This window comes from Piliocolobus tephrosceles, unplaced genomic scaffold (assembly GCF_002776525.5).
Source record: "Piliocolobus tephrosceles isolate RC106 unplaced genomic scaffold, ASM277652v3 unscaffolded_20, whole genome shotgun sequence".
Lineage (NCBI taxonomy): Eukaryota > Metazoa > Chordata > Mammalia > Primates > Cercopithecidae > Piliocolobus > Piliocolobus tephrosceles.
This window is the reverse complement of record NW_022302087.1, coordinates 29,103-46,677: the sequence shown is the minus strand read 5'-3', so window position 1 is coordinate 46,677 and position 17,575 is coordinate 29,103.

Genomic DNA, 17,575 nt, shown 5'->3' with positions numbered 1-17,575 from the left:
ATATACATTTTCTCGGCACCACATAGTACTTATTCTAAAATTGACCACATAATTGGAAGTAAAACACTCCTCAGCAAATGCAAAAGAACGGAAATCATAACAAACAGTCTCTCCGAACACAGTGCAATCAAATTAGAACTCAGGATTAAGAAACTCACTCTAAAGCACAAAACTAGAGGAAAGATGAAAAATCTGCTACGGAATAACTACCAGGTAAATAACAAAATTAAGGCAGAAATAATAAGTTCTTTGAAACTAATGAGAACAAAGACACAATGTACAGGAATCTCTGGGACACAGCTAAAGCAGTGTTTAGAGGTAAATTTACAGCACTAAATACCCACAGGAGAAAGCGGGAAAGATCTAAAATCGACACACTAACATCACAATTATAAGAACTAGAGAAGCAAGAACAAACAAATTCAAAAGCTAGCAGAAGACAAGAAATAACTAAGATCAGAGCAGAACTGAAGGAGATAGAAATACGAAAAACCCTTCAAAAAATCAATGAATCCAGAAGCTGGTTTTTTGAAAAGATTAACAACATAGATAGACCACTAGCCAGACTAATAAAAAAGAAAAGACGGAAGAATCAAATAGACACAATAAAAAATGATGAAGGAAATATCACCACAGATCCCACAGAAATACAAACTACCATCAGAGAATACTATAAACACCTTTATACAAATAAACTAGAAAATCCAGAAGAAACGGATAAATTCCTGGACACATACAACCTCCCAAGACTAAACTAGGAAGAATCTGAATCCCTAAACAGATCAATAACATTCTGAAATTGAGGCAGTAATTAATAGTCTACCAACCAAAAAAAGTCCAGGACCAAACGGATTCACACCTGAATTCTACCAGAGGTACAAAGAGGAGATGATACCATTTCTTCTGAAACTATTTCAAACAACAGAAAAAGAGGGACTCCTCTCTAACTCATTTTATGAGGCCAGCATCGTCCTGATACCAAAACATGGCAGAGACACAGCAAAAAAAGAATATTTCATGCCAATATCCCTGATGAACATCAATGCGAAAATCCTCAATAAAATACTGGCAATCTGAATCCAGTAGCACATTAAAAACCTTATCCACCACGATCAAGTCAGCTTCATCCCTGGGATAGAAGGCTGGTTCAACATATGCAAATCAATATACATAATCCATCACATAAACAGAACAAATGACAAAAAACCACATGATTATCTCAATACATGCCGAAAAGGTCTTGGATAAAATTCAACACCCTTCATTCTAAAAACACTCAATAAACTAGGTAATGATGGAAAGTACCTCAAAGTAATAAGAGCTGTTTATGACAAACCTATAGCCAATATCATACTGAATTGGCAAAAGCTGGAAGCATTCCCTTTGAAAACTGGCACAAGACAAGGATGCCTTCTCCCATCACTCCTATTCAACATAGTATTAGAATTTCTGGCCAGGGCATTCAGGCACAGGAAAGAAATAGAGGGTATTCAAATAGGAAGAGAGGACGTCAACTTATCTCTGTTTGCAAATGATATGATTGTATATTTAGAAAACCCAATCATCTTAGCCCAAAAACTCCTTAACCTAGTAAGAAACTTCAGCAAAGTCTCAGGATACAAAATCAATGTGCAAAAATCACAAGCATTCTTATACAGCAATAATAGAGAGCCAAATCATGAGTAAACTACCATTAACAATTTCTACAAAGAGAATAAAATAGCTAGGAATACATCTTACAAGGGATGTGAAGGACATCTTCAAGGAGAAATACAAACCACTGCTCAAGGAAATAAGAGAGGACACAAACAAATGGAAAAACATTCCATGCTCATGGATAGGCAGAATCAATATCATTTAAATGGCCGTACTCTCCAAAGTAATTTATAGATTCAATGCTATCCCCATCAGGCTACCATTGACTTTCTTCACAGAATTTTAAAAATTACTTTAAATTTCATATGGAACCAAAAAAGAGCACATACAGGCAAGACAATCCTAAGCAAAAAGAACAAAGCTGAAGGCATCACCTTACCTGCCTTCAAACTATACTACAAGGCTATAGTAACCAAAACAGCATGGTACCAGTATCAAAACAGATACATAGACCAGTGGAACTGAACAGAGGCCTCAGAAGTAACACCACACATCTACACCTACAATCATCTGATCTTTGACATACGTGACAAAAACAAGCAACGGGGAAAGGATTCCCAAATGGTGTTGGGAAAACTGGCTAGCTATATGCAGAAAACTGAAACTGAACCCCCTCCTTATACCTTATACAAAAATTAACTCAAAATTGATTGAAGACTTAAACATAAGACCATAAGACCTAAATCTATAAAAACCCTCGAAGAAAAGCTAGGCAATACCATTCAGGAAATAGGCATGGGCAATGGCTTCATGACTGAAATACCAAAAGCAATGGCAACAAAAGCCAAAATTGACAAATGGGATCTAATTAAACTAAAGAGCTTCTGCACAGCAAAAGAAACTATCATGAGAGTGAACCAGCAACCCACAGAATGGGAGAAATTTTTGCAATCTATCCATCTGACAAAGGTCTAATATCCAGAACCTACAAGGAGCTTAAGCAAATTTACAAGAAAAAAACAACCCCATCAAAAAGTGGGCAAAGGATATGAACAGACACTTCTTTAAAAAAGACATTTATGCAGCTAACAAACATATGAAAATAAGCTCAATATCACTGGTCATTCAAGAAATACAAGTCAAAACCACAATGAGATACTATCTCACCCTGTTAGAATGGCGATCCTTAAAAAGTCAGGAAACAACAGATGCTGGAGAGGATGTGGAGAAATAGGAATGTTTTTACACTCCTGATGAGAGTGTAAATTAGTTCAACCACTGTGGAAGACAGTGTGGCGATTCCTCAAGGATCTAGAACCAAAAATACCATTCGACCCAGCAATACTATTACTGGGTATATTCCCAAAGGATTATAAATTATTTTTCTATAAAGACACCTGCACACATATGCTTACTGCAGCACTATTAACAATAGCAAAGACTTGGAACCAACCCAAATGCCCATCAATGATAGACTGGATAAAGAAAATGTAGCATATATATACCATGGAATACTATGCAGCCATAAAAAAGAATGAGTTTATGTCCTGGGCAGGGACATGGATGATGCTGGAAACTATCATTCCCAGCAAACCTACACAGGAACAGAAAACCAAATACACATATTCTCACTCACAAGTGGGAGTTGAACAATGAGAACACATGGACCCTGGGAGGGAACATCACACACTAGGGTTGTCAGGGGGTGAGGGGCAAGGGGAGGGATAGCATTAGGAGAAATACCTAATGTAGATGATGAGTTGATGGGTGCAGCAAACCACCATGGCACATGTATACCTATGTAACAAACCTGCACGTTCTGCACATGTATCTCAGAACTTAAAGTATAATTTAAAAAAAAAAAAGACTTAAAAAAAAAAAGAAAAGAAAAAGAACGGCCAGGAACTGGAAAGAAAGCTGGCGGGAGCCCTCCATCCCAAATGCTCTCTTCTTTCTGCTCCTCTATGCTTATTTGCTTCCCTCTTCTCTTTTCCTATGTGTAAACAATTTTCCTCATTTTTCTGCGCATAAAAGATGGTGTCCTTCATTTCTGAATCTACATTATTTTCTAAAACTACCTTTTATAGCCAAATCCCTAAACTTTCTTTTTCTCACAAATTACAGAGTGTTTCACTGGACAATTCCTGAAGTCGTATGAGCAGAAATCTATAACCACTTCATTACTTTACAGTGGTAAGACTGATTTGTAGCTTTTTCTGTGAATGTGTCAACCTTCACTTCAAAGACTTTAGGCTTGTATTGAATGAGATATATATGAGCTTTATGAAGTTTTTCTAATACAAAATACACAAACAATTTCATATTGTAAAAATAAATATTATCAATAATAGTTTATGCTTCTACTCAAATGCACTTATGGAAAGGAATGATAATTTATCCAAAAAGCTATTTAGAATTTTCCCAGTGATATCTCATTTAAATAATGTGGTAAGATGTTTCCTAAAATATCTTTTGTTTGTAATTTTCAGTGCAGTACCTTATATAACCTCCATTCATCCTGCTTTTAATTTGTATTTATTGAAGGTGTGACTGTTAGTTTAGCACCACAAATTTTTTCTTACTTTATTTTAATTCCAAATAAGAAATTTACAACTTCATATCATAACTAGCAGTTTTACTTTGTAAACATTATAGAGTGGGAGAAGCCCTAAAACATGAATCCTTATTTTACTAAAATTAAATTTCTAAATCACATTTTAAATCCCAGATTGGTTCCCTAATGTCAGTCAGCTTTACAGGAGTGTTAGAGTCACATGTCCATTTTTTTCCACTTCACAGACATTGATGGAGAGTGATCTCTGATAGCATGAAATGGACAAGTTCTCTAAGATATGGAAGGTGGGCGCAGGAAGGAAAGAATAGCGTATCTTCTAAAAGGGTGCTATGTTGCTCTAATAGTGAGCAAAGGTTTGAGTTGTGGGAATATGCTGTCCACTCTATATGTTCCAAAGTTCAGTGTCAAATTTATTTATAATATTTATATATGATATTTTTAGTAATATTACATTTGAATTTTTATCAGACTATTTTATCCATGGAAATTTGTATTTATATTATTTAGAAAAGATAACACTTAAAAGGGGATGCATTGCTTTATAAGTCAGAAACATCTCTGCAAACTCAGAAGCCCGAGAATGCTACTTAACATAAAATACCTATGCCATGAGGAAAGGTGAAAATAACAAAAGTCACTCGGGGGCTGTAAAGGAAGATGACACATTATTGATTGCACATAAACTTGTTGGCAATATGTGCAAGGAGATGCTGCCAGTATCCTCTAGACAAGAGAAATTGTGGTGTTTTGCTGGAAAGAGACAGTCTGAGAGAAGTCAAGGTATTAGGTATATTCATGAAGATAATATGTGAAAAAATGAGCAATAGAAACCAGTTTCTAACATAAAACTTAAAATAGCAACGTACAAAGAGACAAATGCAATTAGGCCAAATAAAATAAAAACCTGTTGAGAGAATAATTTCTTTTTTATTGTCATGACCTGGAAGTGAATTTTTTACTCTTTTGTTTCTCATCTTTATTTCAGTTGTAGCTTCCGTAACTTTCAACCTGAATATTTAATTAAACCAAAAGATACTTGAGGTGTGAGGAATTTATTTACAAATAGGAATCTATCTATTGTGAATCATATCTTAATAGCTTGGCATTGCACATCTAATCATACAAACTTTTTTTCAGGCAACGGAGATATGAAAAAGTACAGACTAGATGAAGGACTCTCTTTTTTTTTTTTTTTGAGACAAAGTCTTGCTCTTATCCCCCAGGCTGGAGTGCAATGGCGCAATCTCGGCTCACTGCAACCTCTGCCTCCCAGGTTCAAGCGATTCTCCTGCCTCAATCCCCCGAGTAGCTGGGATTACAGGAGCCCACCACCACACCTGGCTAATTTTTGTATTTTTAGTAGAGATGGGGTTTTACCATGTTGGCCAGGCTGGTCTAGAACTCCCGACCTCAGGTGATCCACCTGCCTCGGCCCCCCAAAGTACTGGGATTATAGGCATGAGCCACTGCGCCCGGCCAGGACTCTTTCAAAGTAAGGAAGATTCAGTGTGCTATTAAAGAGTTCCAGAAATTGGTGCAGTGTCAATAAACTGTTAACCTGACAATCAATGAATATGATCAAAACTAGAAGATTTTTATTACAGTTTAATATTATCTTTACTTCTCTTAATTAGTTTGATTGTTATTAAGAGAAAAAAGTCATGGGTCAATAACTTTAAATATATAGCTGTTCTTCTATGGCTAGAACTTTACATTTTGCACAGGTCTCCAATCTTGAGAACATGTGTTGTAGGCTAGCCCCAGGTAATATTTGGAAAGACACAGTAGAGAGCTCAGTGCATTTAAAAACCATGTCTGAACAATGTATTCTAAACTTTTTCCTTAGGTGATCAATAATATCTTTCAATAAAGGAATAGAACATAAAGTCAAAAAAAAAATTATTTGTCGGGTAACAACTTGCCTGATTCAAACTAGTGGTTTATTGTGCTCAAAACACAATTCTCAGACCAGCAGCACAAGGACCACTTAGAAACTTCTGGGCAATACAAATTTTTAGTCTCCATGACAAACCTACTGAATCAAAATTTGTGAAAGCAGGGCCCAGCAATTTTAACAAGACTTCCAGATGACTCAAATGCATTACAGTTTAAGAACCACAGCTTTAAACCATTCTAATCTAATGACCCTTATTGGAAAAAGGGGAAAATCTAGGCCACTGATAAAAATGAATTCCTTATCAAAACACCTGAAAACATATTCTTACGCCTTGATGGATTAATCATTCAGCCTGGAATAAAGATTAACCAAAATAATTGCAATTCAGCAGCCTTTAAGCATTACATTATTTCAGATAAAAGAGGGCAAGTTTCTATTTTTCAGGTGAAAAATATTGCAATAGTATTACAGTAATTTTTCTTTGGCTATTGAAGATTCTAATTATGGCATTCTCCATAATCACAGCACTACAGAAATGATACTGTGGCAATGACAGAGAATGCTTGTTTAATGAGGTTGTTTAATTCAAGAACTTGAATTGAAATTTCAGAGAACGTTTTCCCCTGGCCTAAAGGTTTTTATACTGTTACTCTGTTTCAAAAGATCATTCTATACTCATATTTCATTTTTCTCCCCTTCCTAGTTTTCCCAGGCATGAAACCTCTGAGGACTTCAAAAATGTTACAAATGCTATTTAACATAATGGAACAGGTTACTATCTATTTTATAGTTGAATTTCTTTGTTTCTTTTCCCTACATGTTTCTCCATGCTTCTCAGACCTTCCTTGTTGGTCCACAGAGCTCTCAGAGGCTAGTAATATTGTCCAGAGATTAATAAAGCTAATTATAGATTAGAAAACTGATTAGACTTACTGAGGATATTAACAACACTTTTATACAACTTTCAAAGTAAGTGTTTGGACAATTGTTTAGGCCTAATCAAACTTCTTGCACACAAATGACCCATTTACAAATAGGCTCATTGTAAATTACACTGTTCTGAAGCAGGATTTTAAGTGCACTGTCAACTTATAAAGAAAATAAATTACAACTTTGATTAGAAAGGAGAAAGACATTTGAAGACAAAGGCAGGAAAACACATTCCCTCTTACTTAAATCCATATGAGCTATGTACAAAGTAAACTTGTCTGTGATATTTTGATATAACAAGAAATATATATATTTGGTGTCTGTCTCTGTTTTCTGGCACACAGCTGTTAAACTCCTTGGAGTCTTGGAATAATGAGATGACTGATAGCTGTAGGGTCCTGAATGCCTCCAGAGGGAGGCTGGTTGCAAGGGGAACCAATCATTAGAAGGTTGAACTTTTCAACCACAGAATATAGCATCCTGCCTCTGGGTAGGGGAGAAGAGCTGCAGGTTGAATGGATCAGCAATAATTAATGATTCAATCAATCACGACTACATAACAAAGCCCCTAAAACCCAAAAGGACAGGGTTTGGAGAGCTTCTGGGTTGGTGAATACTTGGAAGTACTGAGATCCCCACACCTTTTACCATACCTTGCCCTATACATCTCTTCCATCTGGCTATTCCAGAGTTGTATCCTTTAATAATAAACAGGTAAAAACAAGTAAAGTGTTTTCCCGAGCTCTGTCAGCCACTTGAATAAATGATTGAATCGGAAAACGGGGTTGTGGGAAACTCATTTATAGACAAGGCAGACGGAAGTTGTGGGTAACCTGTGATGTAAAAGGCATCTTAAGTGTGGGGCAGCCTTAAGGGACTCGCCCTTAACCAGTGGGGTCTGGGCTAACTGGTCAGTATCAGAATTGAATTGAATTGTGAGACACAGAGTTAGTATCAGAGCATTGATTGGTGTAGGAGAAACCCCCACACATTTGGTAACCAGGGCAAACTATTAAGTATTGTAATAGAGTATAGGAGAAGGAAAAACACAGCAGAGAGCTCAGTGCATTTTCTCTGTTCACTATTCATTTACAAAATGTTTTCCTTTTTAAGCTCATAAACAGACTAAGAGATTTTCTTTTTTAAGACCTCTTCCTCTTTAGTATATATTCTTAGTTATTTTTCTTTTCTTTTCTTTTTTTTTTTTTTAGATGGAGTCTCACTCTGTCACCCAGGCTGGAGTGCAGTGGTGAGATCTCGGCTCACCACAGCCTCTGCCACCCAGGTTCCAGCAATTCTCCTGCTTCAGCCTCCCAAGTAGCTGGGACTACAGGTGCATGCTGCCATCCCAGCCAATTTTTATATTTTTAGTAAAGACAGGGTTTCACCATGTCGGCCAGTATGGTCTTGATCTCCTGAACTCGTGATCAGCCCGCCTTGGCCTCCCAAAGTGCTGGGATTACAGGCATGAGCCACCACACCCAGCTAGTTATTTTTCTTTAACTTTGAAAGAAAAAATATATAAAATGTAACTTTCGAGAAAAATCTTAGATATTGTTGAATCAAAAATAATAGCTAAAAATTGTCCTCTGTATGAGTTGTATGATGCATACAATGTGGTTATCACATATCCTAAAATATTATTATTATAACTACCCAGACTGATAGCCATACTTGCCCTAAAAGGTAGCCAAATATTTGAAGATATTCATTTAGTACCATATATACATATGCTAAATATATATAGTGTATATATACCATATATATATGAAATATAGGTTTAAATCACATTTCTCATTCACATTTCTCAATCAACGTCATTGTTGGCTATAATAGCTTGCAGCAATAGTGGGTGCTATGGTTTGGATGTTTGTCCCCTCCGAACCTCACGTAGAAATTTGATTCCCAGTGTTGGAGGTGGGGTCTAATGGGAGGTGTTTGGGTCATGACGGCCAGCCCTCGCTCCACTGATGGAGAGTGAATTCTCACTCCATTAGTTCCCATGAGTGCTGGTGGTTCAAAAGAGCTTGGCACCTCCCCCCTTTCTTTTTCCTCCACTCTTGCCATGTGATTTCTGCACATGCCAGTCTTCCTTCACCTTCTGCCATGAGAAGCAGCCTGAGGCCCTCACTAGATACAGATGTCCAATCATTAACTTTTTAGCTATCAGAATCATGAATTAAATAAATCTTTTTTTAAAAAAATAAATTACCCAGTCTCTGGTAATCTTTTACAGCAACACAGAATGAACTAAGACATTAGGATACAATGATGTTATTATAATATTTAACCAAAGATCCAGAAATACCAAATTTTGTCCCAGTAGCCACCCTTCACATAGGAAGGGTGAAACACCCATTCCTTCAGTCAACAAATATATAAATAAGCACCTACTATTTGCCAAGTTCTAGAGTTACAGTAATGAGCAAAACAAATCACATTGCTACTTTCACAGAATTGACATTCTAATTGGACTGACAGATCATAAACAAATATATCAAGGAAACATTTAATGTATCAGATGGCAAAAAGTAGTGTGACAAAAAAAGTCAATTAAGGGGCTAGAAAGTAAGTGGGATATAGTGGACAGGGAAAGGTAGTTTTTTTTTTTTTAGAGATGGAATCTCGCTCTGTAGCCCAGGCTGGAGTACAGTGGCACAATCTCAGCTCACTGCAACCTCCACCTCCTGGGTTTAAGCAATTCTCCTGCCTCAGCCTCCTGAGTAGCTGTAACTACAGAAGCATGCTGCCACGTCCAGCTAATTTTTTTTTTTTTTGTATTTCAGTATAGACAGGGTTTCACCATGTTGCCCAGGCTGGTCTGGAACTCCTGTGCTCAGGCAATCCACCTGCCTTGGCCTCCGAAAGTGCTAGGATTACAGGCATGAGTCACCGCACCCGGCCAGGGAAAGGTAGTTTTCTTAATGTAAGGTGGTTAGTTTAGGAAAGCCCTCTCTGAGAAGGTGATACCTGCATAGAGCAGAAAATAAAGAGGGCTTTATGAACACAGGGGTTGGGGGTGAAGGGTGAGTCACATCTACTTTATCAGATGTATAAAGTAGTCTACCGACAGCATCATTTAAAATAAGTATGTTCTAAGATATATTTCATCCCTGTGTGTATAGTATGCATAGTGCATGCTGCAAATGATATTTTAAATCACTACAAATATGGTGAAGGAGAGATAAGAGTGAGGGGGAGGTAAAGAAGAGGTGTTAGGAAACCAGGAGCCAGATTACTAAGGGCTGTGCAAAACAAGATAAATCTTTTGTATTTCATTCTAAGACAGAAACCATCAAAGTAGTTAAAGCAGAACTATAACGAGGTTTTTAAATGATCATTCTGGCTGCTGTATTAGTTGCAAAGCTGGAAACAAAGACATCAGTTAGGAAACTATTATAATAACCCAAGCAAGAAGTGGTGATGGAGACTTGGATTAAGGTGACAGAGGTAGATGGGGTGAAAACTGGTCAGATTGTGGATAGATTTAAAGGTAGATTCAAGTGGGCTTACTTATGGGTTAGATGTAGGGAGTGAAGGAAATGAAGGAATAAAAGATGACTCAGGATTTGAAACTTAAGCACTGAAAGTATGACAGCTTAACAGAGAATATACTTATGACAAGAGTAAGAAAAGTTTTTTAATTAGTAGCAGAAATTTTGACTTCTTGGAGGACTCTATCAACTCACTTGATTAAGAACTTAGTAGGAGAAGGAAATAATTGGCAGGAGAGAACAATGCCCGAAAGAATAAGAGTCCTTCCTATCATAGCAGCTTATCAGAGCAAGGTATCAGCAGAACATTTGTGGGAAACAGAGACAGCTGTTTAGGGCACCTTCATGTAGCCTAGTAGACAACAAATCCCTCAGCATCAGACACCCTCAGCTACAGGTCAGAATTAGAGATAAAGAAAATGGAAAGTATCATATAATAATAGCTGATAAAACTTTGAATAGTAATAAAATCTTCCCAGGGGAACCTTTAGAAATAACTGTGGCCAAGTTTGCAGAAGGCTGGAGCTGGAGATTTTGCACTAAGTATGTAAAAGAGCCATACAAACAGATGTTAAAGTTAATTTAGTATTTATTTCACTGAAATAGGGTGTGGCTCATCTAGAATTTCTTATATGTTTCTTTGGTGTTAGAGATTTTATAAAGGAAAAATTGAAAATTGCCTCCAATATTGCCATTTTTTTTTTTTTTTTTTTGGCTAGTGGAATGTTTTGGAATTATTATTCTGTATTATGATATAGAAAATACAAGTTCTAAAGTGACACAAAATGGCATTTAAAATGTCTAAAACCTTTCTTTCCAAATGGTTTTATCAGTAAAATATACACACACCATCAATATATATTTCAACACTGCTGAAAATCAAATTGACTTCTATGAGATTTCCCTTATTTTAGTATTTCTTTTGCAAGCTATTTGTGATCTTTTAGAATCAGACGTATAGTCTACCAACAGCATCATTTGAAATAAGTATGTTCCAAGATACATTTCATCCCTATGTGTACAGTATGCATAGTGCATGCTGCAAATGGTATTTTAAATCACTACAAATATGGTGAAGGAGAGATAAGATGCTTTTCATATCATATCTAGATTCCTAGATATGATAAATGCCTCTTCTCTGAATAGAACATATCAACTGTCAGTAAGAGCTGATGATTATTTGTATAATAGAAAAGGTGCATTTTGGCTTTTGTGATGCACACAGCTATTTTTCTCAATTATTCTTGCCATTTCAGCCATCATCCCAAGAACTACCTCAGAGATAAGAACCAATGGTCATTTTCTTCAAGGAACAAAATGAGAATTATTTTGTTTCATGGTGTGATTTTTCTTTCATAGTTCTGAAAGCCTTGTTGGTGTGGTTATTTCTTAAAATCTTCACACCAAAGATGAAGTAAAAAAGAGAGAAAAGGGGGGAGGCCATCAATATAGTGCTACTTTCATGTTGTAAAGGAGCACCAAAGAGAAGTTAAAATCCAAATACTCAGGAGCAGTTTTGAGATCATAACTGGTGAAGTACCAAAGGAAAGACTGTTGCCACTTTCATTCACTTTGATAAGAGAAACGGAATCCCATGAGTTAGGATGGGAGTACAGATGACTTATTACAAAGCATTGCTCTTTAGAGCAACCTTAGGACAATTAGGAACCACAGTATTCTAAATACCTCTGCTTATATGTTTATCCTGGATGATATGCCGGTGAGCTTGTCATTGTGAAAAGGAATAGAAAGAACTATTTTTACAAAATCTATAATTAACCCAAAGGACTTTCCACAAATTTGTAGCTTAGCAAGGATTCTAAATGGATTTACAAGGTAGGCAAGAATATAGCTATTGCATTTTCGTGATAACTCTTAAAGTTTGAAATTGACATGAAATAATAATATTTCTTCTCTTTCTTTCCAAGTACTAGTACTACTTCCTAGATGTGGGGAGAATTTCAGCGAGATAAAAGTAGCAGATTCCTCGAGCGAAACTTGGAATATAATTACCATTATAGTAGGGAGCTTTTTGGTCTTGTTCATCACTGTATCTATAGTACATAGCACAGTGTCTGGTACATATTAGGAGCTCAACAAATATACTTAATACATGATTGAGCCTATTTGGGAAAACCATACTTGTTTCCACAGTTGCTAATGTAAGATATATGACTAGAGTCCCTAATGTATGGGAATGAGCCAAAAGGAAAGATCATCCAGAAGTGTTGGAGTAACTTTATTCAGGATCAATTAAAGAACTTCCTGTGATCTCATTTGAAAAGTAAAATTAATTACAGGAATGGGTGTTTACAGTTTAAATCTTTGACTCTCTAGTGTACACTGTTTGTGTCCCATCCATACTCCCTTGAACTATAACCATTGTGGTCCACTCTAGTCTCCAACTACCAGCATCTTCATCTCTTTGCTAAAGGGCTCATCTAGCTGGCAGAACCAGAGCTAACTTCATGGTGTGTGACCAGTGCAGCCACCTAGGGCCCTGTACTCAAAAGTGGGTACCACATGCTTGAGGTTTAATTCTCTGCATTTGCTGTATTGAAATTCTTACTGTTTATCTTTGAATCTTCGTTCTGTAAGAGAAGTTCAATGGGACAATAGAACTGCACAAGGGGCTTGGAGCCACCACTTCTGCACACTCCCTGCTCCTGCTGCTTCCCTGCCTATTCCCTACCCAGACCCAGTGAATTCTGCTACCCTCCTACCATAGAGGGCGACTGGACACAAGTTGTGATGAGAGTCTGGGTTAGGCACATGTGTTCAGCATGCCCTATGTGCCCAATTTCAGGACAAAATGGGGCAGGGACCAGCCAACTATGAGGATCTGCACTTTCCCTGCATGTATCTACATGCCAGAGGGAGTGCAACATTAAAGAGTAAACACACACTGTGTGAGTGTGTGTGTTTTTGTGTGTGTGTGTGAGAGAGAGAGGAGAGACAGAGAGAGAGAGAGGAAAAAATAGCAAAAGCCTTTTTCCACAAGGGATCTCACATTCTCATTTTGATTTTGCTCTGAGCCACAAAAATCCTGTAGTTGACCCTGGGTGGAAGCCTCTCTGCCGATACACATGGCAGACCAGCAGTGCCAGAGAATCAATTCCCGCCCCCCTCACCCTACCTTTAGCTAATAACTGGTTGTTGGAGTTAGTGGGAGAATTTTTGAGGCACATGTTCTACATTGGCTCCAGTGCTCTCCGGCAGGATGCAACTCCTTCTATCCTCAGTGGTAACCTGCATGATGATGCACTCTTTATTGGCTGCCTTCCCTTCTCTCTCTCTCTTCCTCACTTCTCTACTGGTGTTTCCTGAGATCAGTCTCAAGTGAACCACTTGGAATTGAATCCTTATCTCAGGGTCTGTTTCTGGAGAAACTCAATATAAGATAGATTCATAAGCCAAAATTTGAGAGAGACATTTCTAATAGCCTTGACTACTTGAAAAATAAATTTCTCCAGTAGAGTGGGTCCTTTCCTCTTCAGTCTTCTCTCTAATTCAAAGGCTTAGAGTTTTTATTTTTGTTTACATTTTAGTATCTAGAACACAAAATCAAATTTCATTTTTTCCATTTAGTTTACCCCCTGCTCTGAATGAACAGGGTTTGAGTCTCCCAAGGTTCCTCCCCACTCTATAATTCAATGAATATTCTGGTCTCTCTCTTCAAGAAATGAAAAAGTTGTCCTATACCTATTACCACAAAGCACAATAATTTTCTATGGATTTCTGAATTCTGTATGGAGGTGTTTATTTTTGTTAAATATGACCCTAAAATTACAAACAACCTACACAAAGTATTTCTGAACCTTTGTTCTTGAAAACAAATACAGTATGTTCAATTGATTCTGTAAATGTGACTTCAACATTTCTTTCCAGATTTGGGTAAGAAGTTGGAAATGATATAAAGGTATAGGGGGTGTGGGTTTTTTTAGATGAAAATATGTTTTATACTTAATGTTTTTAAGTTTTAAATCTTTATTTTAGAATTTTTAATACTAAGGAACTTGATTTTTTTAAAAAATTAAATATCCTCAAGCACTGCTTCTTACTCCTGATGTGAAAGGGAAAGATTAGAGGATGTTGACAGGGTCTTAGTTAGACATCCCATTTGGGGAGTTGCCTTGGAAGAAAAAATAATAATAGGATGCTAAAACTTAAAATATTAATTGCTACTTGCTACTTCTTCTCTCCAATGATTCATGGGCTTTTGGATAAAAGTAACTGCAATCACTAATAAAAAGAGCCCCTTTCTTGCCATGTTTCAGACCTAATAAATGCAGGATGAATAAAATCAAACTAGGGCTGCTAAGAAATATTCTAGATCATCTCCTAACATAAGTACTTGATGTAAACATCAACCACTCTAGGTACAAACCTAACTACTAGGCCTTTTGACTGATCTATCTGTTCTGCCTATCTACCTGGTTCTTCCATTCTTACCTTCCTTTCTACCTATCCCACTGCACTGTACCAATTCCTTGTCCTGATGAAAAGTTCACACATTCATATATTCACTCTTTGAACAATGATTAGTTGATAACCTATTATGGGATATGGTGATCTACAATTCAAGTAAAAATGTGGTCTGCAGAATGGCAGCACCAACGTCACCTGAAAGTTTGTTAGAAGTACAAATTTCTAGTACCCACCTCATACCCACTGAATTCAGAATCTCTGAAGGTGGGACCCAGGAATTTTTGTAACTACCTGCCCATGGAATTCCTATGTAACCAAAGTCTGAGAAACATGTCTGGATCTAGATTGGGGTCCAAGAATTTGCATTTCTAATAAGCTTTCAGGTAATGTTGATGCTACTAGTCCAGAAACCCCACTTTGAGAACCACTAATCTAGAAGTTTAAGTTCTTTTCCCTGTTCCTCAACAACAGCCTATATCTAAATCTCCCCAAATTATTTTTTATCCTCATTCTCTACTTTTCCAAACTAAACCCAAGTTTGTCAGAAAGTTTGAGGCCCAACTTGTGAACTCAAAGCCTTTCAAATTTGGTAGCAATACACAACAACTGCCACTGTACCCTGTTAGAATTATCTCCCTCATTATCTTCACTTTTGCTTCACATGCCTTATCAGAAAACCTCACAGCATGTTGAATTGGGTACAACTTTGAGTTAGATTGTATAGGCCTACATTAAAAATTTGCATTACCTGCATAATTTTGAACAAGTCACTTAAAATTTCTGAAGTTCATTTCCTTATCTGCACAATGAAAATGACATGGATTGGAAGAGATTATGTACAGTCATCCATATGGAGGATTGTTAGTTCCAGAGTAATCCCCATATAACCAAATCCATGCATACTCCCTACAACCCATGTACATGAAAAGTCAGTCCTCCATATACTTGGGTTGCATCTGAGAATACTGTATTTTCAGTCTGCATTTGGTTGGAGAAAAAGAACACATACAAGCACGTCCACACAGCTCAAACCCATATTGTTCAAAAGTCAGCTCTATTTGAAATAAGCTATCAACAAGGTCTGACTTACAGTAGTTGCTCAACAAATATGATTTAAATTTTTGTATCACAACCTTTTTCTCTTTCTTTAATATCATGTGATACCAGGTAATGATATGAGGGTGCTTTTTTCTTACTTTTAAAGTTTAATTTAACTTTACCCTGTATATTTTATTCTTCCTTCATTTTGGTGACCTCTAAGAAGTATAAAATAAAATTCCTTTGATTTAAAAAATATCTAAAAGTTTTAAAAACTGCAACAGACTGTAATAGAATGTCACAGTGGTTGTTCTAATGTTCAGTTTTCTATATTTTCTTGTCATTTGATGCCAAATAAAAGTCATAGCTAAATGTACCTTAAAATTTCTCATTAGAAAAAATAGCTTCAACATTGATTAAGTCATTTATCCAAGTACCTGAAATTCCTTTATAGGCATTACTAATTAAGTTTTAAGACACCTTCATCAGTAAAGTAAGAATTAGAACACCTAGACTAAAACCACATAGGCTAGTTTAAGAAATAGGGGCTTATACTATATCAATCAAAGTAAACTGAACAGATTACGGCACAGCCAGTCTGTATATTCTCATTTTGGTAACTGAAAAGAGGTCTGAAAACTTTTGAACTCTGAGAATCATTTGAAAAGAATTTTTAAAATCATGTTTATATAAAAGCAATGCATATATATGCTTATAAAAATCAAATAGTACTGAAAAAGTTATAATAAATATATCAACCATTGTTTTCTCCATATCTCTCTAACACCAGATTCTATTCCCTAGAGATAATCTATTTTTAATACAAGCTTCTGCATTTATAAATAATATGTTTATATTGCTATTTTGTGTGTGTGTGTGTGTGACAGTGTCTTGCTCTGTTACTCAGACTGGAATGCAGCAGCACCATCACAGCTCCCTACAGCCTCAACCTCCCAGGCTCAAGCAATTCTCACACCTCAGCCTCCCAAGTAACTGAGAACACAGCCATGCCACCAAGCCTGGCTAATTTTTTGATTTTTTGCAGAGACCAAGTCCCACTATGTTGTCTAGGCCGATCTCCAAAGCCTAGGCTCAAACCTTCCTCCCACCACATCATCCGAAGTGCTGGGATTACAGGCGTGAGCCATCACATGCAGCCTATATTGCTATTCTTGATTTACCAGTGTTAGACACTATTTATGTTTTTCTCTAATATGTGATGATTTAGCTCTTACAACACAACCACAATCTCTCCCCAATTCCTTCCAATATAGTAACATAATTTTTAGTTAAGTAACGTAACAGTGTTTATATTTTATAAACAGCACTGCAGTCAAGTAATTGGACCCTCACCCAAGCAATTTTACTATAGTTATTTCTTACATAGCTTTTTCAGTTTGTTTCTGGAATTCCTAATTATTTCACTTTATTCTTATATATTATTCCTTAAAGTCATTCTTACTTTTTTTCCTGTAGTCTCATCATATCAGGTATTTATAAAATGAGTTCCGTCTCTCCCCACCCCTATCCACAGAAAGTTTCTGTCTCAACTTCCAGCTTCATCTGGGGCTGCTGCTCTCCAGACCTGCTGCATAGGTATCCTGGGTCTACCCTTGA